A 27,690-nucleotide genomic window follows, 5' to 3' on the forward strand; every position below is an offset into this window, starting at 1 on the left:
CGTTGTACGACCACCCACCAACAAAAGTAGTCCTGGGACGGCTCAGGGGTCCCCTTAGGCTGCAGCAACCCAGCGGCACCAAAGTCCCAAGAACAACTGCACAAAGAGAGTAGCAGGCCAGCTTTGTTTGCCTGCATCACCCTGTCCCCAGCCTGGCGCGCTCGTGGACAAGCGGGAAGTCCTCCCCCCTCGTCTCGCAGGGAGAGGTTAGCAGTTGCTGTGGGCACTGACAGATGAGGCATCTGGAGAAGGCTAGGAATGAAGGAGATAGGCGGGGCTGTCACCGTCAGCCACATGGCCCCAGCAACCTTATTCCCCAGGGTCTGCTCTTCCCAGAGCCCGGGCAGCTCTCTGTGTTGAGGAAACCAACAGTCAGAAGCTGGGCAGCCCCCACCCCTGCCCTCTAGCCCAGCTATGCTCCTGAGTCCCTGTCCCCGGCCCAACTACCAGGACCCCCATCAGTGCCGCCACGGCCACTCCAGCCTGACACCACGTACGTGCCTGCAGCTAGCCCTGGCCACTACCACCGGTGCCAGCCGGCTCCACCACATGTGCCCATGGCGGGCCTGCCCTCGTGACACACTTGCGGGACATCCTGCAATTCAGTCATGCACTTCGCTGGCCCCACTCACCGCGGGCCCAACACCTGCTCCAGTCTGTCACCGCTGGACCTGGGGTGCTGCCTGGGACCCCACACATCTCCATAGCCCTTGCTGCCGAGCAAGCACCATGCAGCTGGTGACACCGCAGACCACGCTCTGGGAGCAGGTGGGGCATGATGCCCCCACACATGCCTGGAGCCACAGGAGGACCCGGCGTGCACCCTGAGCATGTAGGGGTCTCTCCTTCTGAAGCCAGTCCATGAAGTGTGGAAGACACGACGGGTTCTTCCAGCGTATACCTGTGAGGGCTACAGCGCTCGCAGAGAATCCGGGAGACATGACGCCATCAAACACATACAAAACACATCCAGCTACGAACCCCAGAGCAGTTGGAGATCCGTGAGGTGATGGACACAGGATTGAAAATAATTGTTTGAAGCTCGGGGTGCCAGAAGAGACACAGATAAAGTATGTGACAATTCAGGAAAACAATACAAGAACAAAAAGGGAGAAGTTCAAAGGAGAGATAGAAAACATCAAAAAGAACCAAACTGAACTACAAAATGCAAGAACATTTCAACAGCAGACTCGGTCAGGCAGAAGCGAGAGCCAGATGTCTTGGGAAGATGTCTAAATAAGTAAGAGATACTCAATGTCACTCCTCACGCGGGAAAGCAAGTCGGAAGCACAATGAGATAGTGCCTCATGTTTGTGCACGATCTCAACTACATGTGGAATCTAAGAAAATAAAATAAATTAAATTCATTTTGAATTAAAAAAAAAATGAGTGAAGCTCTTAGTCACAGAGCCAGGGGCTTGGGAGGTGTAGAAAATGGGGACATATTGATCAAAGAATACAAAATTTGGCTCCTAAGATGAAAAGCTCTAGTAACTGAATATGTAGTCTGGTGACTACAGTTAATAATAAGCATGGTTTACTTGAAGTTGGCTGTTAATACATCTCTAGTTTTCCTACCATACAGACAGGTAACTGTCTGAGATGATGAGTGTGTCAATGAGCTTGATAGTGGTAATCATTCCACAATGTGTGCATATATAGCAAAACATCACCTTAAACACATGCCGGTTTTATCTGCCACCATACTTCATTGCAATAAAATGAATCTGTGGAAAGCATTAGTCTGAGCAAGTTTGAACATGCCCCTTGTGTATGAACATAGAATTATTAACGTGATAAAATTTCAAAAAAATAAGCATCCCTTACCAATATCTATTTTATGTAAAGAGAAGAATGGCACCCTGCATATGAGCATATCTGCTGTGGTTTAGACTGTCCACACCCTTCATGTGTATTATCTTATTTCATGCCCCTGGAATTTGCCTTTGTCTTTGGACTTAGCATTGATGACCAGACTATCGCATCTTTTGTCGTTAGAATTCAGTCCTATGACCTAGCTCTACCATATCATCTCAGGCTCATTTTCTCTTAGTTCATGCTGAGTGACAAGTGTCATCTCAGGGTGTTTTGCTGCCACTTTTCCATCACAGAGCATACAGTTCCTGAAAGGGGCCTGCTTATTCATCTTTTTTATGAGAGACCTATACTTGCATTTTCTGATTTTCACAATCAAATTCAAATAATTCATGAGCTACAGGTAGTAGCTTCAACTCAAGTTCGAAAGAAAATTTGTAATATCCACTGTGCGTATATGAAAACAATATACAGTTATAGTTATTAAACCCCAGGCCATGTGCATATACATTGTAAAATGTATTAAAATATGAACAATACATGTGCAAACAACTAAGACTCGACTCTACTTGCCAATGTGGTATTCGTTTTTCCTCTTAGGGTTCTCTCTCTCCATTTTTAAAATTAAATCCTTTATTTTTTGGAGTACATTTAGATTCATAGAAATATTGACCAGAATGCATAGTGATAACTCACATTACCCCCATTCCCACAGGTGCACAGCCACCCCCCCAAATTATCAACATCCCCCACCAGATGGCACATTTGTTATAATCTATGAGCCTACGTTAACACATCATTATCACCCATTATACTTGCTAGGGTTTACTCTTGGTGTAGAACATTCTGTGGGCTTGGGCAAATGTATAATGGCATGTATCCACCATGAAAGCATCATATAGACTAGGTTCACCACCCTGAAAATCCCCTGCATTCTTGTTTTGTGAACAATGTAAAAGTGACAACATGATCAAGTCTATTTCTATATTTATTGAACCTGGAGAACAGAAGAGCCAACGTTTTTGTACACGTATCTACTACTTGTATCTCATAACTAAATGTGTACGTTAGAGTCTGTAATGGTAATGGAAAGAGACTATAGTAATCATTACTGTAATGTGGGGATCATTTACTGTAATCTGGGGGACACATAAACGCCACCAAGGGAGAGATGGCTCACCTGCATTTCGTGAGTCTATCACTGTGTTCTCCTGCAGTCCATGCAGCTCATTTAGTTGTTTCCCACGAAAATTTCCCTCGACAGTCATCTACCTATCGTATTAAAAAGCAACGTCGGAGTTCACGGAAAGTATCACTTTGCAGAGATGAACTATAGGCTGACATGACACTAAATGGACTATGTTTCTTTCATTTTCAAGACGACCGTCTTGGCTATTTTTTTCTGTTTAAATTTCTCCTTTGATTTCAAACGCTCTCGTGCAAATATAGGAGGGAAAGTGGATGCTGGCAAAGAATCTTTAATTAAATATCACTGCCTAAATTTGGAAGTCAGAGACCTGAAGTGGAGAAAGTGTCATTGATTTTCCTGGACAGTGTGAAGAGATTGTAGGGCCTCCAAAGTAGCTTAAGAAAATCTTAGTAACTGAGAGAGGACTTTCTGTTGGCAGAGTTGAATTGACTTGAGAGGAGTGTCCTATTCTATGCAAGGAGGTTGGTAAAAATAAACCAGTAACAGTGTCAATGAACGATATGAGGATCAGTAGTGGGAGTGTGGCAGCAGGCAGAACAAAAAGACGGCGTTTAAAAATTACAGGGCAGCCCTTTCATGTAATGCGAAAATAATTCTACCTTCTTTGTCACTAAAAGAGTTCTAGAAATTAGAAAATACAATTTTCCATGAGGAATGAGACTCAGAAGGTCAAATTAGGAAAATGAGGTTCATGGAAAGATGATATATATTCCTCCTGGAAGAAAATCACAGAAAATCGCCTTAGTGAGATAAACATACAGGTCATTACTACTAATCAGCTTATCTCTAGGGAGAAAAAAAAAATCAATGATTATTTCTATAGATACTATTGTGATAAGGACAGCAGCACATAGGTAAAGGAAATGGAATTTTTATTACAGCAACACTCTGCCCTCATCCAGTGGAAGGTCAAAATAGAATAAATAGAATATGTCACTGTAGTAAGTTACATGATTATTTAATGTAAATAATTCTGTGAAACAGACCCTGGGAAGAAACATCCCGTGCGTGCTTCATAGAGAACAACCCAATATGACTTAGAGTTCGTCATGCATGTGGCGCTGTTCTTACATGCATTTATGAGACAGAGGGACTATCACAGGAGACCCATGCCGAAGCTTGGTTTTCCTTCCTTCCTTCCTCGTTCCCTCCCTCCGTTCTTTCTTTCTCTCTCTCTCTTTCTTTCTTTCTTTTCCTTTGTAATGTTTAATTTATTTTTGAGGGAGACAGAGACAGAGTGTGAGCAGGGAAGGGGAAGAGAGAGAGGGAGACACAGAATCTGAAGCAGCTCCAGGTTCTGAGCTGTCAGCACAGAGCCCGACGTAGGGCTTGAACTCATGAACTGTGAGATCATGACCTGAGCCGAAGTTGGACACGAGCCCCCCAGGTGCCCTGACCAAGCCTGTTTATGCAGCTGCCACTCCGCCCACCACAGGAACTGAGAGCAGACATGTGCACAGTGTCATCGCTAAGTGGTCTGGGTGAATTTGAAGTCCAAGTTTCCCTCTTGAGAAGCTTCCAGAAGCAGGGCGTAAAGGCTCTAAGGTCTAGGGCAGAAGGAGGTTTGGCTGTGACAGAGCCAAGCCATCGGTCTGGTCTGGAGGTGAAAGGAGGCAGGGGCCGGGTGGTAACTGGGGGAGAGAGAGCAGATACACTGCATCTCAAATGCATCTCAGACTTTAAGAGTGAAGAATATTTCTGTTGTTATCTTTAACTCTAGGGATTATTCCATCCTTTGACAAACCCATTGCTTATCCAACCATCCCTTTCATTAGGGAATGATGGGATACTTCCAAGTTTTGTTTCCGCAAAATGGTGGTGGAAAACAGCTGTGTTAATGCATGCAGAGAATGATACAGCTAATGTGAGCCATTATCAATATTTTTATGAACACGTAAAGACGCAATGGCATGGGAGGGTTTTATGAGTATTAAAATAGTTTAATGTATGTAGAAAGCATACAGTGCTTGACACATGGGGTTTGTATTATTGAACTAGCTTCACATCCACTGCAAATTAGCTCTTTGTATTTCTCTTCCTTCTCTATTTTTCTTTTTTACCCAAAATACTTATTCTCACTGAAAGCCCACATATTTTACTCATTTACTAGCCTTTTGTTTATCTCTTTGCCCTGAAAGGAAAACTATAAAAGGGCAGGGATTTTTGTCTGTTTTAGTTACAATTGTATTTTCAGTACTCAGAACAAGGATGGATATAGATTAGGAAATTAATACAGATTCTCAAAATGAGTGGTGACAGAGATTATCACTATAAATGATCTCCAAGATTAGCAATGAACTTGCATTTTATCTGTAGTACTATCATAAGGCTAATGTTATTCTCGTCATTCTTCTAAGTGTTTTCCATTGTCCATGTGTCTAATACTGAAAGCAAGCTTGTCCAGGAGGTAAACCATTTCTTAGTTGAGCGGACCAGGGCACCAGGAGGCTATATTGGCCCATGGAGAGAGGTAAATATGCAGTAAATTCGGGATCTGAATTGGGCTTTTCTGACTCACTTATTATTATTATTATTGTTATTATTATTATTAAGTAAAAGAATTATCTGTGACTAAAAAAATGCAGAACTTGTCTTTTACTCTATAGCTGCATAGAATTAATACTCCTGCACACAGGAATACATACATGTTAACACATTTAAAAATGTGTTGCATTGGGCACCTGGGTGGCTCAGTCAGTTGAGTGATCCGCTCTTGATTTTAGCGCAGGTCATGATCTCAGGGGTCTTGGGATCAAGCCCCATGTCTGGCTCTGCACTGACAGTGTGGAACCTGCTGGAGTTCTCTCTCTCCTCCCTCTGCCCCTCCTCAACTTGTGCTCTAAACAAACAACAAACAAACAAATGTATGATGTATTTATGAGGGTTCTCCAGAGAAATAGACCCAAGAGGAGACAGATGATAATAAAGAGACAGCTGATAGATGGATTGATAGATTGATTGACTGATTTCTTACAGGAATTGGCTCCCGCCATTATGGAGGCCAAGTTCCCATGATTTGCCATCTGCAAGCTGGAAAACCAAGAACCCAGAGCCAGTGTGGCATTCTGTCCAAGAGGGTCAGGAATGCCAGTGTCTGAGGCCAGTAGGAGATGGATCCCTGCCCAGCAAGAGGCCACGGGGCCTCTCCTCCAACCTTTCATTCTATTGACCCTGGATGATGCTTACCTGCACTGATGAGAGGATGTGCGTGTGTGTGTGTGTGTGTGTATTTTTTTACTCACTTTACCAATTCAAATGCTAATTTATTTCAGAAACACCCTCACAGACACATCCAAAAATAATATTTTCCCAGCTATCCGGGCCTCCTTTAGCCAGTCAAGTTGACACAAAATTAACCAATGAGTGTTTCTAGATGCATTTTAAAATAAAATCCCAGGATTAGTGATTCTGAGTCAATATTTACCAAACGTGTGTTTTTTTAAGGGTTGCCAGTTAATCCTGATGTAGAAGTCAATTGCAGGATCCTTGTTGAGTGGTATCGCTCAATATTGAAAGATGGCAAGAAAAAATTAAGGGGCCCCTGGCCATAGGTGAGTTAACATGTGCCCTATTCGAGGGGAGTCTGACCTGCGAACATATCGGCTGAGGGATGCTCTGTGCAGGTGCTCGGCGCATCCACAGGGCCAGAGTTGCTAGTGTATTTCCTTATCTCCCCTCACATTCATACCCATACCGCCTATTCTGGGAAGGAAAGACAAAACTTCCCCCCTTCCCCACATATTACAACCACTGGGGAAGTGATGGTTCTTAGAATGAGAGCAGAGGTGATTCCGCAGGGTTCAGCAAAGTACTCAGAGAGTTCTGTGTCTAACTGCAAAGGTAACATTGCTGAGGCGCGTTATCGTTACTCTGGTGCAGTGGCTCCGGACATATTTTCATGGCAGACACTAAGGACATTGTATCTTTGCGATCATTGCCTCACCCTCCGATTACAGTACATGGGAAGAGCTGACTCCCAGGCCACGCCGGCAGCGTTAGGCAGATCACTGCAGAAGATACGTTCAAGTGGAGCAGTGTTACCAGTGTTTCAAGTCAGAGGGAAACCTATTCTTACACAGTTCAATAGCCTTTGCTAATCTGTTGAGTAAGTGGCATAGACTGAGGTGTCGCACACACCTTGTGCACACCAGGGGGATACCGAACCATGGGCTGAACACAAAATCGAAGGCTGCGACCCTCAACGTGCCATGCAGCCTTCCCATTACACATCAATTAAATGTTTTAAGCAGTAGATCGGTGGTGCAATAATCTTAAATAATTGTCTTTATTAGATATTAACTTAGTGCATTAGAACCCAGCAATAACATTAAAATTCTGCCTCTTAAACAGCTTGTGTATCCCTCTGAGTTTCTTCATATCCTACGCATGTGTACATGGATGGACCCACTCATCGGTAGACATGCACTCACACACTTGACCAAAAATAGATTTTAAAAAGTCTCTACTACTTGAACCAGGTTGTGAGTAAAACATATATATATATATATATATATATATACACACAAGCTCTACGGTACATTTCTCAGTTTATAATAAATTTCAAAATAGTTTTGAATCACTCTTTGGACAAGCATGTGAGGTCAGGTAAGATGGACCTGAATCTGGGGCATCAGTGAGAATCCATGGGACTCTGACCTTTAATGCTGATATTCCAGCGTTTGGATTTTTAGGTTTCATTCCTGAAGGTTCAGTTCAGATAGCAGTGTGTTTTGTCTGCTTTTTTTTTTCTATCTTAAAAAAAAAAAATCAATTCAGGATCTAACTTAGCTCAAACAAGCAAACAAATGAAAAAGCTCTTAAAAACATGAGGGGAGCTGAACCATAGCTTTCATGGTGAACTTCCAGAGCATAAAGTCAGCATCTGTAGGGATTGCTCTAAGTTTTCGATTTGCAGGAAACACCACCCATTTATCACTACTGGGTTTATGATTCTCGCTTACTTTCTTGGCGAAGCGGCTATCCGGAGAAATGATTTGCTCCAGTAAAGCGAACTTGTTTTCAACGTCATTGGAAGGAAGAGTTGAAAAACTCCTTGGAAGGATGACCTCATCCGTTTATTGACCAGGAGCCTGGGATTCACAGAGGTTAAATGACTTGCTCATGGTTATTTCAGCAGAAGGTTAAGCTTTCCTTGAGACGAGTGCAGCTTGCTCTCAAGTCTTTGCCCTGCGAGGTGGCCCCAGGCAGACGTGCTGAAGGATAGAGTTAATCTCCTCCTGGAGACTCTGTTCCCAAGGCAGCCGCCACCAGGGACCCCCCCGCAGAGCTGCGCCTGGAGCTTGCAGTGGGAGCTCTTTCCCTGTTCCCATTTTTAAGGGTTTCTGGCCCTGGGAATGGAAACTCATTCAATGACCTGAAGCGAAAAGAGGGGCCCATATGAGCGGGTACAATTAGTCTAAAACAAATGTAGACAATGTATACTCTGCACTGTCCTAATTTTACTATTGCTCTTTAACTATCTGCCAAGTTCATTAAGAGCAAGAGCTTGGAGTCAGCTGACTGGTCGGGAACCTCAGCGATGCCTCAGTGGAGAGGAACAACTTTGGCAGATCACTTTACTTGCTGAAAGGTTTAGCTCCCTTAGTTACAAAACAGGGATACAGTGGAAATCTACTCACAGGATGTGAGGAAACACTTCATGTCTAAGATATAAATATACAATGAATGTCGTTATTACTGATTATCCGATTCCGTCTCCGTACCCTGTACATATAAATTCTGTGTTTCATAAATCACTTCAACCTGTCCATGATTTGTGCTTCCTTCATGTGCCAGCTTCAGGGTCCTGATTCTGAAGCTCTAATTTCTTCAAATACATGTTTCCAGCTATAGTTTTTGTTCCTGAGGTTTACACTCACATGATAATCCCATATGAAATTCTGAAGAGCTGGACTCTCACCAGCCCTGTTTCCGGGTTGGTGTACGTGTTCGCCCTTGATGCATTCACCTGGGGCAGGCGGTTTCCTGGGATGTGGCTGTAGCTGGAAGGCATTACTGTTAGTGCATCTGCTAGTGAATCCCCAGCTCTCACCAACATTCCCTCCCATGCCAGACTGAATTTCCACTGAGATTTGTTTGTCCCCCATCTCCTTCCTTCTCAGGCAGGCATTCGGTAAGTCTGTCGGTGGAGATAAATCCATGAGGGGGAATGAAGACTGGTGGTTTCCAGGGGGGAGGGAGGTGGGGTGGCGTGTGGGAATGTGGAGAAACTGTTCAATGGGGAAGGGTGTACTTTGAAATGGTGGAAATATTTTGGAACTAGACGTGTTGGTTGATGACACTGTGAATGTACTAAATGCTATTGAATTGTTCACTTTAATACGATTAACGGTATTTAAAAAAATATTTATTTTTGTGAGAGAGAGACAGTGTGAGCGGGGAGGGAGACACAGAACCTGAAGTAGGCTCCAGGCTCTGAGCTCTCAACAGAACCCAACACTAGGCACAAACTCTTGAACCACAAGATCGTGACCTGAGGTCAATTCTGACAGTTCAACCAACTGAGCCACCCAGGCATCCCAATACTTTTTTTAAAATCTGTGATATTACAAAAGCACTAGAAAGACCCTCCCATATATTATCAGCTATAATATCAGCATCCCCCAAAAAGTATTCTTTCAAGTAATGTGATAGACTAGAGCTCATACCAGCTATGATAAATATAGCTACATGTAGGGGAGGAAGAACCTCCCTCTACCCTCGAAGGTTCTGTAACTGAGGCCTGAGAATTAAGCTGACATGAGACATGTTAGCAGGAGGAAAGCACACACATTTTATTTAGTATGAGTATGTGCATTTGGGAACCTTCAAAGGAAAACTAAAACCTCAACAAAGTGGTTTGGACCAACAGCTTATATGCCTTTTTAAACCAAGAGTGATAAATTTGTGGAGAAAGAAGAAGATGAAGGAAAAGAGGCTCAAAGCCCTGGGTGGCAGTAAATTGTGGGGCAGGGATTGATACGTACAAGGGGAGCTAGGGGCCAATAAAAGTTATCTCAATAGGTCTGTTTGTAACTGTCCCAGTCTCTGGTGACAGCACTGGTCTCTTCCTGGTGCAGAGAGGGACCGTCCTCAGGGGAAATCTCATGACTTGCTTTCAGGTAGGAAGAGAGTGGTCAGAGAGCCCATCCTGCATCTGCTGTTTTCAGGTGCCTTCAACTTAAAATGACCAGTGTGGCAAAGCAGCATATTTGGGGATGGCTTCTTCTGAATCCCCTCATACACAACCCATCACAGGAAGCAAGCTTAAGGTAGCCTTTCCGGTGTGTCAGGATCTACGAGGGGTGCTTTACAGGTATGGAGAAGCCCCTGCTGATGGCCTCATGACCCTTCAGCTTACATCTAAATGTCCCCGCAGTGAGGTCAGAAGTTCCTGAACAGATGGCATCTCTCCTCCAGCTCCTCTTCTCTCTGCTTCTTGGCCTGGATTTTGCTCTCTTGCTCTGGGAGCTCACTCAGCACACAACAGCCTGGAAGTGCTGGGAATACAGAGCCCCATCACCCAAGGAGAGGAAGGCATTGGAGGGTAAATATATCCACCCTGGACCTGCTCACAGGCTCATGCTTCAGGGGTCCCTACAGGAACTCTGATGAATTGAGGGCCACTTGCCCAAAGCAGTATCTCCATCAGTGAATATCTCTTCGCTTTCTTGTTCAACTTTCCCATTGCTTTACTCGTGTCCCCCCGGCCCCCAGGACCTTCCCAAGTAAATGTACTGCATCCAAGTCCTTGTTTCAGAATGAGTTTTTGAAGGAACAAAACTTCATTGAGCATCATCTCCTTTAGTCTTCACAGTGGTGGCCTTTGAAGATTCATAGGAATATTATACCATTTTTCATGACAATGTGGAGAGGAACAGAGGCAAGGACCTACCATTCACTGAGTGGCAGAGCCCAAAGTTAATACTAATCTGTGTAACTCCCAAGCTCACATTCAGAAACCCAACACCAGGGAACCTGGTTGTGATGATATCTAGTCTGGCTGAGAGAAGGAACATCAGCGTATCCTTATCCCCTAATGAAATAATGGACCTGCATAATGGTCTTCAGTAGCTCCTAAAGTCACAAAAGGAAAGATAAGCCCTACCTCATGTGCTTCCTATGAGAAACACGGAACACATCTATGATGAGTTCTGGCCACACAATCCAACCTGAATCTTACCAAGGCTTTATTTCACTGACGAATCTAAGGACCTTCACAGGACGGAGAAACATACAAAAGATGTGCACAGTATAGTGATTAGCAGAGTGTACCTGTGGGACGCCTTACAACATACCTGCTCATTTTGTTCACTAAGTAAATGTAAGGTGGATGGGGAGGGAAGAAACTCAGAGAGAACCAGAATTTTAAAAGATACTTCAGAGACATAAAAACCAATGATTATAGCTGTACCTTATTTGAATCCTGAATGGGTAATTAATTTTAAAAATGAGATAATTAGGGGAATTTGAATCCTGGCTGGATATTTGATGATATTAAGAGATTATTGTGAATTTACATGTGATCATTGTATTGCAGTCATTTGTTTTAAAAAGCATCTTAATCTTTTAGAGATGTACACAGAAATATTTACAGACTTGTGAATTTATGGCCTGAGGTTTGCTTCAAAGTAGCCTGGGTTGGGAGGAAAGGATATAGGTAAACAAAAGAATAGCTGTGAGTTAGTAATAAGTGCAGTTGAGTGATGGCTACATGTGGGTTCAATACCCTTTTATCTGTAATTGTGTTTGTGTTTGAAATAATTTTCCATCCTAAAAAGATAAAGAAAACAGCAGCCCTTGGCAAGAAATGAGACTTTGAAGCAGTAAATTATTCTACCTATTATAATACCTAAAAGCATTTTCTCTTATCACCTCTAGCATATTTTTTTAACATCCAGCATAATATAAGCTGTGTTGTTTTTGAACATGTCATAACATTTGGTTAAGAGCTTCATCTCTGAGTGACCTCCTCGCTGCTTTCTGTTAACACGGAACACTGGAAAAGTTCCTAGGTCCACAAAATGAAATAAGGGCAGTGCCTTTTGAGGAGGATAGTAAATGTCAGGGAAGGTCAATGCCTCGGAAGGAAATCGCGGCTTTTTGGAGGATGAGGTAGTAGAAAGGTGCACTCGTAGGTACTGGGAGCATATAACATACAAAGTCATTCACTGGTGGTTGCAAAGTATCAAGAATTATCTTTGCCACTAATGCACAGCCAGAGTGAAAGTCAGTTGAAGAAGAATGCATCTATAAAGGTATGGAGGATTAAATTCTTTGCTCTCAATACCCAAAGATTTGCTCAGTCAGTGCTCAGTGGCGGTCCAGTCTAATGCAAGTGAATCCCATTCATTATCAAAGAGACATCAGAGAAATGACTGAGTCAGGGGCCATAAATGCAAGGGAGTCCATATGATCAAGACAGCCCCCCTCTAATCTAACCTTGCGGGTAGCCAAAACACAAACAGGAAGTCACATTATCTGCTTCTCTGGTGGAAGCCTGGTTTCAGGGAATGGGAATTCTAGAAGCTATATAATGACCACATTGTCTCCTTCCAAGTGGATCCATTTGTAAAACAAGAAAGGATCTCACAGGCAAGGGAAGAACAAAGTCAGGATGAGAGGACGGATGGAATGGGGCTCAGTGAGACCTGCCTGAACCCCCCCCCCACCCAGAGAGCCCTCTCCTCTGAGCAGTGATGGGAGAAGCATGGCAGATCCAGGTAAAACGGTTTAAGAAAGGTTTGTCTCATCTTCAAATAACCTCCCGTGTCTTGCCCATTCTCCAACACTAAGACACACTGATGAATTCAAATACGTTATCATGAAGTGCTGGTGCTGGGGTGTTCTGGTCACAGCCATTTGGGGCTCTGAGCCCCTGTGCACAGTCTGCAGTTTACTTTGCTAGGGAGAAACCCCTTCCCATTTCCAAGGGGTGAGATGCATTTACTGCGTTGCAGATATTATCCCTACTGTAAGGCGCAGACACCTGGGCCTCAGGACCTGAAAACTGAGCTAGTGAGTGGCGCAGAACCTAGGTTTGAAGGTTCTTCCAATGTCCACCAGAGGACAGCGTCCACATCCGTGGCGTTCTTTTGCCCGTGCGCTACGGCATTCCCAAAGCCAAAGTTGCATTGTATGAGCAACACGGGGAAATGTTTCTCAATAAACTGAAGTGGATTTGAGACAGCACTTATACCTTGAACGGCAGTAAATCTCATCACAGATGACCGTGCCAAGTAATCAACGACACAATTTTCTGAAAGGTAGTCCACTTTAGTGCTAAAATCAGTTCTCTGGTGGACTCACTGAGATCATGTGCAGAATTATCACCCGTTTCTGGATTAGAGGCTTTGCTGGTTGATTGGAGCTCTCTCCCTGGACCTCATGTTCTTACTAATATTTTGATGGTGTCGATTCACATTATTTTTATGATTCATGGTTACAAATGCAGTAGATGGCATATTTAAAACTGTGGGTACAAACAGTCCCACTCCAGCCCATACTTCTTGAATAAAAGAAGTAATGCCATTTGAAAAATTAGTGAGAGATAATCAGATAGTGCTCAGAAAAAATTTGTATTTGACATTTAATTAATGCTTCTGCTCTATGACTAAGGGCTGATCATTCAAGTTATTTTAAATTGTATGATTTGCAGGATTACAAGGGAGATGATTCCATTTTTTTTTTTCCTTTTCACCTGAATTTCCTCTACCAGTGCTGTGGGGTGGCGGTCTCCAAAGCAGACGCTCTCACTGCAGGAGATACACAAGCGGACCACCCCATCAAGGAGCCACTAGACATATCCAAACCTCTGCTCACATTCATTTTAGAAGGAAGTACGCCCCATTAATTTGGATTGCTATTTTTAATTGTAGTATAATAAACCAAACATCAAACCCATGTATAAGTGGGCAGGTCAGGGCGTGAAGCACGATTCACATTGTTACGTAGCCACTACCACCATCCGTCTCCCGAACTCTTTTCATCCTCCTCAGCTGAATCCCTGTCCTCTGGAAATACCAATGCCTCATTTCCTCCTTCTGCAGCCCTTCTAAGAGTTTGATTGGCTACCTCATGCAAGTGGAATCATACAATATCCATCCTTTCTTGAGTGGCTTACTTTGTTCGGCATAATGTCTTCCAGGTTCATCATATTGCAGCAGGTGTCAGGATTTTCTTCCTCTTAAAGGCTGAATAATATCCCCTTGAATGGAGAGACCACATTTTTTTAATCCATTCATCCATTGATGGGCACTTAAATTGCTTCCCCCCTTGGTGTGTGGATAATGCTGTGGTGATCATTGGTATACTAATCTCTCTCTGAAATGCTGCTCTCAATTCATTTCTATATATACTCACAGATGGAATTGCTTGGTCATATGTAATTGTGTCTTGAATTTGTTGAGGAGCCACCATACTGTTTTCCATGTCAGTCCAATCCATTTTGCATTCCCACCAACAGTAAGAAGGTTCCAATTTCTTATGCTTCTCTAAGTTTTAATACACCACTGACATCAGCCTCATGTAAGTGTGTCAGACAGACATAGCTCATAGGGCACCTGGGTGGCTCAGTCGGTTGTGTCTGACTCCTGATTTCAGCTCAGGTCATGATCTCATGGTTCGTGGGATTGAGCCCCACATCGGGCTCTGCACTGATGGTGTAGATTCTGCTTGGGATTCTGTCTCTCTCCTTATCTCTCTGCCTCTGTTCCATTCATGCTCTGTTTCTCTTAAAAATAACTGAAATAAACTTAAAAGAAAGAAAGAAAGAAAGAAAGAAAAAAGAAAAGAGAAAGAAAGAACAGAAAGAAAGAATGAATGAATGAAAGAAAACGAAAAAGAAAAAGCCCATACGTGTGAAGGTATTCAGAGGGAAGGGAGCTCCCACCCAAGGGAACTGAACCCCCCCTTACCCCCCCGCCATGCCCCTGCCAGTACATCACGACTAACTGCAATCCTTCAGTCTATGTAGAGTATCGATGCGGATTGCTGAATAAGCGAATAAGCTATCTGTACACTTCCCATTGTGAGGTGAGCTTACTCATTTATGATAACCATCAAAACCAAATATTGGGATAAACTGAATTTAAAATAAAACATTCAAATCACTGAATCAAAGTCACTCTCCTTTTAAAATGAAATAGTTTTTTATGCTAAGTAGTATAAATAGCAATGGATATTATGGGATAAAGATGTACTAACTGACATAAAATGTTATTACCTTTATAGTGAGAGTGAAAGGGTCTATACCATTAAGAAATAAAGTGAGAAAAATAAGCACAAATACTGAAGGTGTGAGCCCAAAATGCTCCTGGATAGAATTTGCATCCATAAAGGTAATAATGCAGAGGTTAGTAATGGGTTACCGGGTCAGCCATTAGGCAGAGACCTTTGGAGAAAACAGGGGCTCTGTCTTTGGGCCAGGTTTACAGGGCTTGGCAGTGACTCTTAACATGATTTTAAAAAATACATTAGGGGCATCTGGGCAGCTCAGTCTGTTAAGTGTCTGGCTCAGATCATGATCTCATGGATTGTGGGATCGAGCCCCGTGTCAGGCTCTGCACTGACAGTGTGGGATTCTCACTCTCCCTCCCTCTCTCTGCCCCTCCCTTGCTGGTGCTCTCTCCCTCTCTCTCTCCCAAAAATAAATAAGCATTTAAAGAGATACAAGAGGTGCTCACACAGCTGCTATTTACATTGGAGGGTGCAGTAATGAGTAATGCTCAGGAGGTGGAAATAGGCAGGCACGTGGTGCCAGCTCCTCAGGAGGCTGTAGGTAAAGGCACACCTTGTACCTCTCATAAATCAAAAACACAAGCAAATCACACTTCTCTGGCATAAAATAAAAGAAGGAATGATTGCCCACACTTGTAAGAAATTTCATACAGATATCCAGGTTTCCTATTTCTCTTAAAAACATGAAGATTCAGAAACACTGGAGTCAAATTATGGCAAGAAAGTCATCCGTTCCAGAGGGCTGTGCAGTCCCTAGCTGCCCCGTCTCACCCGGCTGCACACTTGCGCTCAGTGCAGGCCCTGCCATTGTCAAAACTCATCTGACCCCCTTTACTCCTAGAGACCAATGTCACAGGCAGAGGATGGAGGCACAATAGTTGTATTGCTATCTAATAAATGACCTTAAATTTAGTGACTTACACCCAACCATCAATTATCCCATATATTTTGTAGGTGAGGGCACTAGAAGCAATTTAGCTGGGTCATTCCAGCTCAGGTTTCTCATAAACTTGCAGTCAAGATGTTGACCAGGATTATGACCATCTGAAGGCTCAGCTGTGGCTGGATGGCCTGATTCCAAGATGGCTGATTGGCATGGCTATTGGCAGCACACATTGGTGTCCTAATGGCTGCTGTCAGGGGACCTTAAGTCCTCACTAGGTGGGTCCTTTGGTCATTTTGGGATGCTACAGAAAAATATCATGGGTTGAGTGGTTAAAACTGCAAGGATTTATTTCTCCTAGTTCTGCAGGCTGGGAAGTCCAAGATCAAGGTGCTGACATAGCCAGTACCTAGTTAACATACTCTGTGGTTTGCAGATGGCCACCTTCTTTGTGTCCTCACGTGGTGGAGAGGGAGATAAAGCTCTCTAGTATCTCTTTTCATATGGACATCAATCCCATTGTTGGGCTCCATTCGCATGAGCTAACTACCTGCCAAAGGCCCCTGTCTCCAAGTCATAATGCTGGTTGGTGTTCAAACATAGGAATTTTGTGGGGACACAAACAGAGTCTAGAGGAGAGCAACTTTCCAGGGGCTGTTTGAGGGTCTGTATGACATGGCCAATAGTTTCTTGAGAGGAGCAATCAGAGACAGAGAGAAAAATAGAGACATAGACAGAAAAAGTCAGAAAAAGAGAAAGAGCAGGCAGGAACATGCAGCACCTTTTTGGGAACCTTGTCTCCAAATTTACACTCAATTGCTTCCACTGCTTTCTATTTAGCACAAGGGGGTCACAAGGCCCTGCTTACCATCAAGGGGAGGGAATTAGTCCCATCCCCTTTTGGATGGGAGTGTTAAATAACTTGTGGATATATTTTTAAAAACCACTCTAGGTGGATAGGTGGCTGAGATATTGTCAGAGTCTGTCTGTAAGAAATTTCCAGACCACTGGTCTTTGTCTCCTCCCAAGTTCTCCTGACACTTTCGCTAAGAACACTGGAGCAAGCATCTCCCTTTGCCTGCCCTCCGGTTGCCATGGCGACCGCCTCTGCCTCCTTGAGACCAGGCTCTGTGCTGGTACGTGGAATCCACCCCTCATCCTGATTCTAGGACTTGACACTTTCTCTCTCCTGAAGCATCAGTGTCCTCTCTCCTCTAGATCGTTTCCAAGGGACATAAACTTGCTCTGTGGTGTCAGGGGAAGCTTATCACACACACGAGCAGTACAAACAGCAGCACCCCCCCGCCCTGCAGCCTCCACCAGCTGCCACCCTAACTTCTCGCTTCCCTTTCCAACAAAGCTCTTCTGAGGTGATGCCTGTACTGGTCACTTAGATTCTTCATGTTTCTAGGCCCATTCGGTGAAGCCTCCTCTGCCCCCCTCATGGGAATGACACCACTCCTGTCAAGGTCTCCACTGTCCTACAAGTTGCCAAATCCAATTAAGTTCCGGAGCCCTTTGTGTGCCGGGGCCTCCCAGCAGCACTTAACTCTGTTTATCACTGTGCTTCCTTGAAACAATCCCCTCACATAGCCTCAGGGCTACAACCAGCTCCCTTACTGCTTTTCTTAGATGCTCACGCCTCAGCATCCCTTGCTCATCTTCAGGGGTTCTTAGCATCGTTGCTGGGCTCCTCCAACCGTTCGGATAAATTTATGCATAAACATCTTAGAATATCATTTGTAAATGCAGAAAATAAAATAATAGGAGACCTAACGACACTAGTTGTATTGAACTACTGTCATCAACATTTTTTTTTAAAAACTTTTAATGTTTATTTATTTTTGAGAGACAGAGAGAGAGAGAACTATATGGGAGGTGCAGAGAGAGAGAGAGACCTAGAATCTGAAGCAGGCTTCAGGCTCTGAGCTGTCAGGACAGAGGCTGACATGGGGCTTGAACTCATGAACCATGAGATCATGACCTGAGCCAAAGTCGGACACTTAACTGACTGAGCCACCCGGGCGCCCAGTCATCAACATATTTAAAAGAGAATTTGTAAGTAGTGATGAAGGTGCTACTTTATTAAAGAGGGCCCAGTGGTGAGTCTAATAGCTATGATGTTCTGAAGTAGAAAATTATATTTTGAGGTATCTATGATAACTGTATAATATGACAAGAAAATACCTGTGCTTTCTGCTGGTAACCTAGTACTGTTAATATTATCGTGGTCTGTTGCTGACACTCATCAATGAAGGGGAGGCTTATTTTCAATTAGAAGTTAGTTGAAATAAAAGTCTATTTTTTTTTTTTTTATTGGAGTTCATGGACTCCTGAATTCTAGCCATCACACCAGGGTGAATGCCCTGTTTGCATAGGAAGCCTGGCACAGAGTTCAGTCTTCATTCCGTTGTCTGTTTACTCTTAGAGCCTGGAGCAGAGGTTCACAAGCCCTTTAGACTGTGGATTATTGAGAATCCCAAACACCTTTGTGTGTTCATTATAGTTACTGATGTTTAATATATGAGGAGTTATATTTAGAGAGTTTTTTTTAATATTTTTATTTATATCTAGGAGAGAGAGAGAGAGAGACAGACTGAGTAGGGGAGGGTCAGAAAGAGAGGGAGATACAGACTCTGAAACAGGCTCCAGGCTCTGAGCCGGCAGTCAGCACAGAGCCCGACGCGGGGCTCGAACCCACGAACCACGAGATCATGACCTAAGCGAAAGTCGGACGCTTAACCGACTAAGCCACCCAGGTGCCCCTATTTAGAGATATTTTTAAATGTTCATTTCATTTAAATTGATAATAAAAAACCCGTTAAAGTTGACAGAATGTCATGCGTTATGAGAGTACCTATATTTTCCAAAAACAAAGACAAATAAGAAGCGGTTTGAAGAATAAACCATTTTACATTTTCGCAAAACAGTTTAACATTGGGCTCAGAGGAAGAGGCTGGTATTCACATCTACTTCTATATTAAACACATTGTGCCATGTGATTTTGGTTAAAGTGAAGAAAATCATAGTGCATACAGGTAGCTAAATATTTTAAGTCTTTTTGGATAATTATTGGATATCTTTAATACTACACAAAATTTAATCATAGGTATTTCTTAAAGTTAGTGGCTATGCAGAATCTTAATCCTTATAAAGTTTTTTGCTCTATTATGATGAAATCCATTGGTCAATTTTGCATTTTGAATGAATCTTATACCCTTGCATGGTTTTAGTGTATAATGTGTGCATCATTACATATTTATGGACTCATTGAGTTTTTCAGATTTTCTGTTGGTATCAACATCTCAATAAGAATATATATTGTACAATATCTTTTAAAAATTAACATCTGTTAAATGCACTATTTTCTCAGACAATTCTAAGTACTGGAAAGTTGTAAAGATCAGAGGTAGATACTGGATTTCTAAGATTCTAATATTTGCTTGAAAACTCAAATTTTATCACCAGCAAAAATATCAGCCGGTTATTTACAGGGACACTAGCTGACCATTCATTTTCAAATGAATATCACCTAATACCCAATTGTGAAAATTTGAATATCTGAAGATAAGCGTTATTCTAAGATGGCCTCAGGATAAGCACACCTAATGAGTAAATATAACTTATCCTTCCTGTGGTTAGGCTATCCTTTCTGACATAGCTGGTTTCAGAAAAGAGCCATTCCCCCCTCCCTGAAATGGGCCCCTCCCAGGGGTCCTTCCTAGGCAAAGAGATTGTGTGTGTGAGGCTGAACATGAGGGAGATTCCCCAGTGCACTGAAGGCAGAAGGGGCCACACAGCAGGGACCCTGATCAACTAGAAGGCAGGGACCTCAGGCCACAGCCACAGCAGCTTGATCACATTAGCAACCTGAATGAACCTGGAGGAAGGTTCTTCGAAGGCCCCCCTGGGGTAGGAAGTCAGCTGAGCTCCTCCTTTGGGCTTGTGAGACTGCTCAGGTGAGCTGCACCTGGCTTTCCGACTGACAGAACCCTGAGGGAACACACCCTTGCAGGTACTGAGTTTGTGTTACGGAGCAGTAACAACTAGGACACTCACCAGAGTCTCTTAGTCTTCCTTCAAGTACAGGTGGCGTCCATGGAAAAGCAGCCAGCTTGTCCCTGAAATCAAAGAACCACAAGTGTTTCTCAAGACAATACCGCATTGTCGCGCCGCAGGAGTCCTTAATAAGCGCTTCCTGTTTCTCCAAGCAGAGCAGGAAGAGGACATGCGCTCAAGGGCTGAGATTTCATGAAATTGGTGATTTTCCTTGCTTCACCCTTGGCATTCTTCAGTGAACTCGAGTGTCACGGGGAACACAATGGCTGTGACAGCTCGTTGGCGCCAAGGTCCTGATTCATGCAAAGGCACGGAGGTTTTAGCTGCCTTCGCTTTTGTGCACTGAAACAGGCACATATCTTACTATGAAAGCAGAAGCTTTGATCTAATAGTCCCCTCAAAGGGTCCTGATGACCTCCGCAAGGGTCCTGATGACCTCCGCCGTGCATATCGCTTCTTGACCACAGCTACCATAGCTCATGTCATCATTTTCCGTTGTGTATGGAAAGCGATAAGTCCCCCCAAGGCGGTCTCCCTCATGTACCCAAATTCTTGGCTCCGTGTCCAGTAACAGGCAAATCGAGCTCACCACACCCAAACCAAGGCATTTTCCTATGCAACCTTATTTGCCCCAGTCTGCAGCACCTCATAATGGGGAACATGTCTTCCCCTTGTTCAGAACATAAACCCAAAGTAAAAATTTATATTTAGCATAGCGACATAATTAGAAAATCTAACCTAAAAGAACCTTAGTTCATAACCAGGAATCCAGGAAAAAGCGACTCTAATGCAATTTACGGAATTCTGTGCTACCACATACCTCATACCTCAGTTGAACATTTACACTCATAGGGACTTTGTCCCCTGTGTTTTTTTTTTCTTGTGTTTTTTTTTTCTAGAGTTGTTACTGGCAAAATTTGGGGCATATTGGCAGTTGGTAAGAAGCTTTATAGATCATAGAAAAAGTCAAAAATAAGGGAGCAGAACTTTTTCATGAAGGAATGATTTTAGATCTTAGTTTGGGACAGATACTTAGATTTAGTCAAGATTAGAAATTTTAAACAGTATGTTTTTTTTTTTAATTTTTAACATTTATTTATTTTTGAGAGATAGAGCATGATCAGGGGAGGGGCAGAGAGAGAGAGGGAGACACAGAATCTGAAACAGGCTCCAGGCTCTGAGCTGTCAGCACAGAGCACAACGCGGGGCTCGAACTCACAAACTGTGAGATGACCTGAGCTGAAGTCGGACTGAGTCGCCTTAACCAACTGAGCCACCCAGGTGCCCCTAGAAATTTTAAGCAGTATGTTGATTCCTTAGCTATTGTGGCTTCAAACTCTTAAATCCACTTTTAAGTCCATCTTAACTTTTATGGAACTCTGATTCTATTATATTTAAATTTATTTTTGCCTTTAAATGTTTGCCTTCCCAAATTGAAGCTGTCTGCATGTACCATCCCTTATAACAGGTGTTTGCTTAGGCTTCTGACAAATCCCTACATATACGATATACACTAAATCCACCGCCTTTAAATAGGCTCTTGGGGGTTTCGGTGATGGTAGAGAGAAAGGAGGAGGAAGGTGACTGTATGTGCTATTTATGTGTATCAGTGTTTTCTCCAGCACACAGTGTCCACTACTAAATAGAGTTCCTCATTCTCTGCTGTTTCCCTCATCCAGCACCTCTCAGAAAATGGCATGTAATTAATTACTCAAAAGTGGCTTAAGATGGCTCATTCAGAGAGAAATGTTATTATTCCCATGTAGAGATTTTACAATTCTGTCCTTTTTTATCACCACATTAAGTTTGATTTAATATACCATTTAATGAAATTAATGAGGCTCTCTCAAAGCGTTGGAGGAAAACAGCAAAATAATAGTACTTACAAAATAAGAAAAATTAAGATAAAAGTAAAGAAGGAGGAAACACTGTGGACCAGAAAATACCATTAAAATTCATAAAGAAAGACTTGAAAGTGATTTGTCTGTTGTGCTATGCGCTCCGAGGCAGGCTGTTGTCTCATTCTCAGTGGCAGAAGCCAAGCTGAGACGTCACAGGTGCTACGCTTTCCTGGGTTCTATGGTGTGATCCTGGTAACTCGCTGGCCAGGCTGGCCATGAAACGCCCAGTGGGGAGGCTGTCCAGTCAGTTCCCACCCATCCTCACTCGGGAGCATCTATGGCCTGAGCCCGAGCATCCCTGGTCTGAGGGACAAAGGACCGGACTTGGGGGCTGAGTGAGAAGTGTCTGAATGTGTGGAGACCAGACAAAGAAATAGATGCTTCCAGGGCTTCTTTCCTCCTGTGTCTTCAAGAGGCGCAGTGTCAGATGCTCATGTCATGCGCGCTGCTGTGAGCAGGACGGGTTTCTGAAGGCGTTACGAGTGTCCCCCATGCTCCGTGTCCACGATGCCGACCGCTAGGAGCCCTCTGAGCCCCCCACGGGTCAGTGGACAGAAATATGCGTGTCCTTTGTGCAAGAGAACCACGGCCTCCAGCAGGGACACACGAGCGCTCTCCTGCTGTGAGATGCCGCCCAGGCTCCAGGCCAGGTGAACCCAGGAGGCGGTTCCGGGCCTGGAAGAGTCTGTGGTGGCAGCGGAGAAATGGTTGTGACCGCGTGTGCTGTGACCTGTCCTCACCCAGTCTGAAAGGACAGGGGCATCTACTGAAGAGCTTATGCAGACAGTTTACCTTGTTCAGGGAACACCCTCTATCCATGTGACAAACAGAAGGGGGGTTGGGGGGAGAGGGGTGCGGGAGCTGCCCCAGAGACACATTCGAGCAGGTTCCCTCCTTTCCTCTACCCAATGTCTTCTACGAATTACTAGAATTAGGGTCTTGTAGCCAACACTTTGTGTCCATAGGGATACACTGGTTTTTAGAGAAGCTGCACTCACCAGGTGTGTGCAGGAATATCTTGGGGGCTCCTGGGGGGGCTCAGGCGGTAAATGCCTGACTCCTGATTTCAACTCAGGTCATGGGTTCGAGCCTCCTGTCGGGATCTGCACTGACAGTGCAAAGCCTGCTTGAGACTCTCTCTCTCTCTCCTCTCTGCCCCTCTGTCACACACACACTCTCAAACATAAAATGAATACTGTTAAAAAAATACATAAAAAAAAGGAACACACTGATTTGCTGGTTGAAAAATGCTATCTCATTTCTTTTTTCATTTAAAATAACCAAGGTGTTTATTCCTTTATAAGATCATCTTACTGTTATTGTCTCATGGTCTATATATATTGTTTTATGAGAAGTTTCTTACTAAAAAATATATATTTTTTTTAAATCTGGAAGGAATTTATTTACTAGGCAGTTCTGTTGGTTTATTTATTTATTTTTTTTGAATGATACACACATACTAATTTCCCTGCTAGAATTAAGATAACGGGATCTGGTCCTAATTCCTTGGGGACTACGCTCAGGGTGTTTACCATTTCCTCCCCGGTGCCCTGTCTGTGGTGAAGTTGAGGAAAGAAGCTGAAGAAAGGACAGGCAGTGGCACTTCACAATGAATGTAATCAGGAACAGGAAAGCTCTCCCTCCTGTTGCAAAGTATTTTTCAAGCGCTTTGCAAGCCTGGGATGAGGCAGGCATCACACCAGGTGCTGTCATTTGTTACCTCAATTACTCCTCACGTCTCTGTGAGGCAGGAGGCTTCGTCTTTATTAAACAAAAATGGTACCAGAGGCTCCGGGACGTCTTAACCTGTCAAGGTGACAGCAGTAACAAGTTTCGGGAGGACGATGAGACCTCACATCGGACTTCAAAATCAATGCTGTCTGAGTGTGAGGCTTTTCCTATGAGAAGAATCAAGGGTTTGACGAACGCAGACATGGGCGTGCCCCCTCTGTGTGCGCCTTTGTCTCTTCAGGATGTTATAACGAGTTACCACGGTGGTGGCTCATAAGCAACAAATATTTATTTCTCAGAGCTCTGGAGGCTGGAAAGACCCAGTTTCCGGTGAGGGCTCATTCTCTGTTTCCCAGATAGCAGAGGGGACACGGGATCTCTCCGGGACCTCTTCCATAAGGGCACTAACCTCATTCCCTAATCACCTACCGAAGGCCTCGCCTCCCAACACCTTCATACCACGGGTTATGACTTCAATTATCAATTAGATGGCGGACGCAAACATCTGGAGCATAGCAGTATACAGATGAGTGCATACCGAATGCCCAGGACGAGGACAGAGCACATTTTATGTGAGTGATGCTCACACTTGCCCAGTGTCCCCTAGTGGCTCTGCCTAGCAGCATGCTTCCCACTGTGAGCATGCTGCTCACACACAGCACTGCTCTTGCAAGAGATGCACTATGGGGAGCCTGGGTGGCTCAGTCGGTTAAGCATCCAACTTCAGCTCAGGTCATGATCTCATGGTTCGTGGGTTCAAGCCCCGCATCGGGCTCTGTGCTGACAGCTCAGAGCCTAGAGCCTGTTTCAGATTCTGTGTCTCCCTCTCTCTCTGACCCTCCCCTGCTCACGCTGTCTCTTTCTCTCAGAAATAAATAAAACATTAAAAAAAATAAAAAAGAGAGAGAGAGATGCACTAGTGCCCTTACCTTCCAGAAGAAGACACAGAAGTCCACCCTGTCATAGACTGTAAGCCAGAAGGCTGGAGCCCTGCTCCTGAGTAAATACCATCCACATTGTCTGCCTAGAACAAGAATGAAGATACAGAATATCAGCCTCCTTGAAATCCAAGTCCTTCATTTAATTGATGAGAAAAAGAGGAAGCCCTTGGCTCAGGTTTTCAGACAATTTCAGAAGTGAGACCGAGGCTCAGATCTCTGGACTTCGAGGACAGTCCCCCTTGCTGCTGAACCAGACAGTCCACAAAGTGGGTGCACATCCTACGGAGTCGGGAGGCTTCTCCTCGCGGTCCAGCCCGGAGAGCCGCGGAAATGGCAGTGGGGAGTCTCTCCATGGGGTAAAATACAGACATGAAAAGTGTTGAGGGACAAAGATTCGACATTTTTATTGGAAAGTGAGAATTTTCAGAGATAATTATGTGTACGACACTCTGAATAAGTTCTACATCTTAACATGTGGAAGATGGGGAGGGAGAAAAGTTGTTTCCAGGGCACATGATGTCACTCTCTCCCTCTCTCTCTCTTTAATCTTCTTCCTTTGTCCAGTGTCTGCAACTGAGGTCTCCTCCTTATACTCCCTCGTATCCCTGGGTCCCCTCCACCCCCGTGTTTTGAAGGAAATGACCTGAAGTAACTTCTGTGGGGAAAAAACAATAAATCACTACAGAGCTAAGGGAAAAGACTTTCAATCCCAGTGTTCCAAGTTAAATCTAGAAGGTGCTTAACTCTGACAACTTAAATTACAGAGAAATATAGTATTTAATTGAGGTTCATGATTTGTTAAGCACACAGAGACAAAGTTAATTGCCTTGCTTCCAATAAGGACTTTTAATGTAATTACCCTTTGAGTTGGTAAAGAGTCCAATAACCAAGTGTTTGTGGCTATCCGACACTCATCTTCGACCACCTGGACACAATCACTGACGCAATAATATAACTTTACAGGTGAAAGCTTTCTCTTTCAATTAAGGGATATTAACCTAAGACATTCTGATGGTGAACAAAAAAATGTCAACAGTAAATTCTTTTAACATTGTACAATATTGGCAATAAATCGCTGAGACTTTTCAGGTCCAAAAGATCACTTGTAATACCAGCCTTAGGATGATTTCTCCAACAAAGAAAAGATCCTGACTGATGAAAAATGACAAATAGTAACAATGAAATCTGATAATGTGGTTCCTAAAACTCGGGGGTCAGTTTTCCTCATGGGTCTATGTTCACAGACATCCTAAAATCTAATAAACAATGTAGGAAAGCGGAGCACAGGCAAACTTGCATGGGAAGCTGCTGGCAAAATAGCCTAATAAAGAAAAGACAATAGTTTATTTCTACATTAAATATATATTATAATTATGTGTTGATATATTTATATTGATATATACTAATATATCAATATTTATATATTATTTATGTTATAATGAAGCTCCCCATAAAATACATAAAATAATGTATGCACATGAGATAATGATACTATGACTTATATCAAAGAATAGAGGAAGAACCACATTCATTACTTTGAATGCATATAAAAATGTACAGTATTTTTCAACTACCAAGTTAGTAAACATTTTTTTTTAAATGTAAAACTCAATGTTGTCAAATGTGCTATGGTCAAGATATTCTTTTTTTAAAATTTTTTAATGTTTATTTATTTTTGAGAGAGAAGGAGAGACAGAGTGTGAGCAGGGGAGGGGCAGAAAGAGGGGGAGACACAGAATCTGAAGCAGGTTCCAGGCCCTGAGCTGTCAGCACAGAGCCCGACGTGGGGCTCAAACCCACAAACTTTGAGATCATGACCTGAGCCGAAGTCGGACGCTTAACCGACTGAGCCACCCAGGCGCCCCTTTGGTCAAGATATTCTAAAATAAGCTGCTGAGGTAAACTCAGGCAGTTTTTCTAAAAATCAGTTTATGACTGCAGATTAAGAGCCTTAAGTAGAGAATATCAATTCTAGCAACATATTCCACAAAAGTGGTCAGAATTTGCTGATGTGGCCCCAAGGTGTTTGGTGTTATAAACAATTGTAAGAAGTGAGAGAAAGCTAATGTCTGATTGTGAAGAAACTAAATATGTGGAAAGCATTTTTTTCAAAACTATTCAAATAGCTCAATAAATCTAACTTAAAAATAAACTATTAAATGACAAGGAAAATGCTCAAAGAAATCATAAAAGCAGAATAAGAATGTATTTATACTTTCGTTTGTATTCTGTAAATATCATATGTGCCTTTACCTCTATGATCCTATTAATTTATATGTGCAATGCACATAGGATTGGAAATAAATACATAAATAATAATGGTGGCCATCTTTTGACGATTTTTTCAGTCACTTTTGTTTTCTTTCTGATATTTTTAGGTTTTCCCAATTTCCTTGCCATGCCCACATACTACTCAGTCATAAATAAAAATGTTCTTTCTACAGAGAAGGAAAACAAAATCAATGCTGTGTGACTCGGTGCACATCTTTCGTTAGAAAAAAATCAATGTTAACAGACATTTGAGTTTAAGTAACTAACCTATGAGTTTATCAAAGCATTTCTTTGGTAATTATCAGGAGCAAATCACATGCTGACTTTGGAAATTTAATGTTGTAAGAAGACGTGTCTAGTATACAAAGACAATAAAACCTTGCTCTGCGAGCATAATTTGTTTCGGAAACATCCTTGTGATCCAAAGCACTTACGTATCAAAGTGAATTCCCCCATAATGAATAGTGGAAACTCAGATGCTTTGTTCCACAACCCAAAAATAGTCATATAAAAGCAATAACGCTGTACTACAATACAAAATGATTAAAAATACAAAACGTAAAGAAAATGGATAAATTACAGTGTACTTCGAAAACCTTCACGGCTGGTGCGAGGGAGAGAGGACGGCCGTCGGGTGCGGCG

The 27,690-nt window shown here is 43.1% G+C and overlaps 1 protein-coding gene and 1 long non-coding RNA gene across 2 annotated transcripts in view; one reads left to right on the top strand and one right to left on the bottom strand.

Annotated features, from left to right (window-relative positions):
* Positions 1-27,690, top strand: part of CSMD1 (CUB and Sushi multiple domains 1) — a 1,564,948-nt gene that overhangs the window by 907,233 nt on the left and 630,025 nt on the right. The window lies entirely within an intron of this gene.
* Positions 14,157-24,827, bottom strand: LOC144237893 (uncharacterized). Its single transcript, XR_013336958.1, has 3 exons — positions 24,766-24,827; positions 20,205-20,266; positions 14,157-14,231 (listed from the first exon to the last, which is right to left on the bottom strand). It is a non-coding gene; the product is annotated as an uncharacterized LOC144237893 (long non-coding RNA).

This window comes from Crocuta crocuta, unplaced genomic scaffold (assembly GCF_008692635.1).
Source record: "Crocuta crocuta isolate KB4526 unplaced genomic scaffold, BGI_CrCroc_1.0 scaffold111, whole genome shotgun sequence".
Classification (NCBI taxonomy): Eukaryota; Metazoa; Chordata; class Mammalia; order Carnivora; family Hyaenidae; genus Crocuta; species Crocuta crocuta.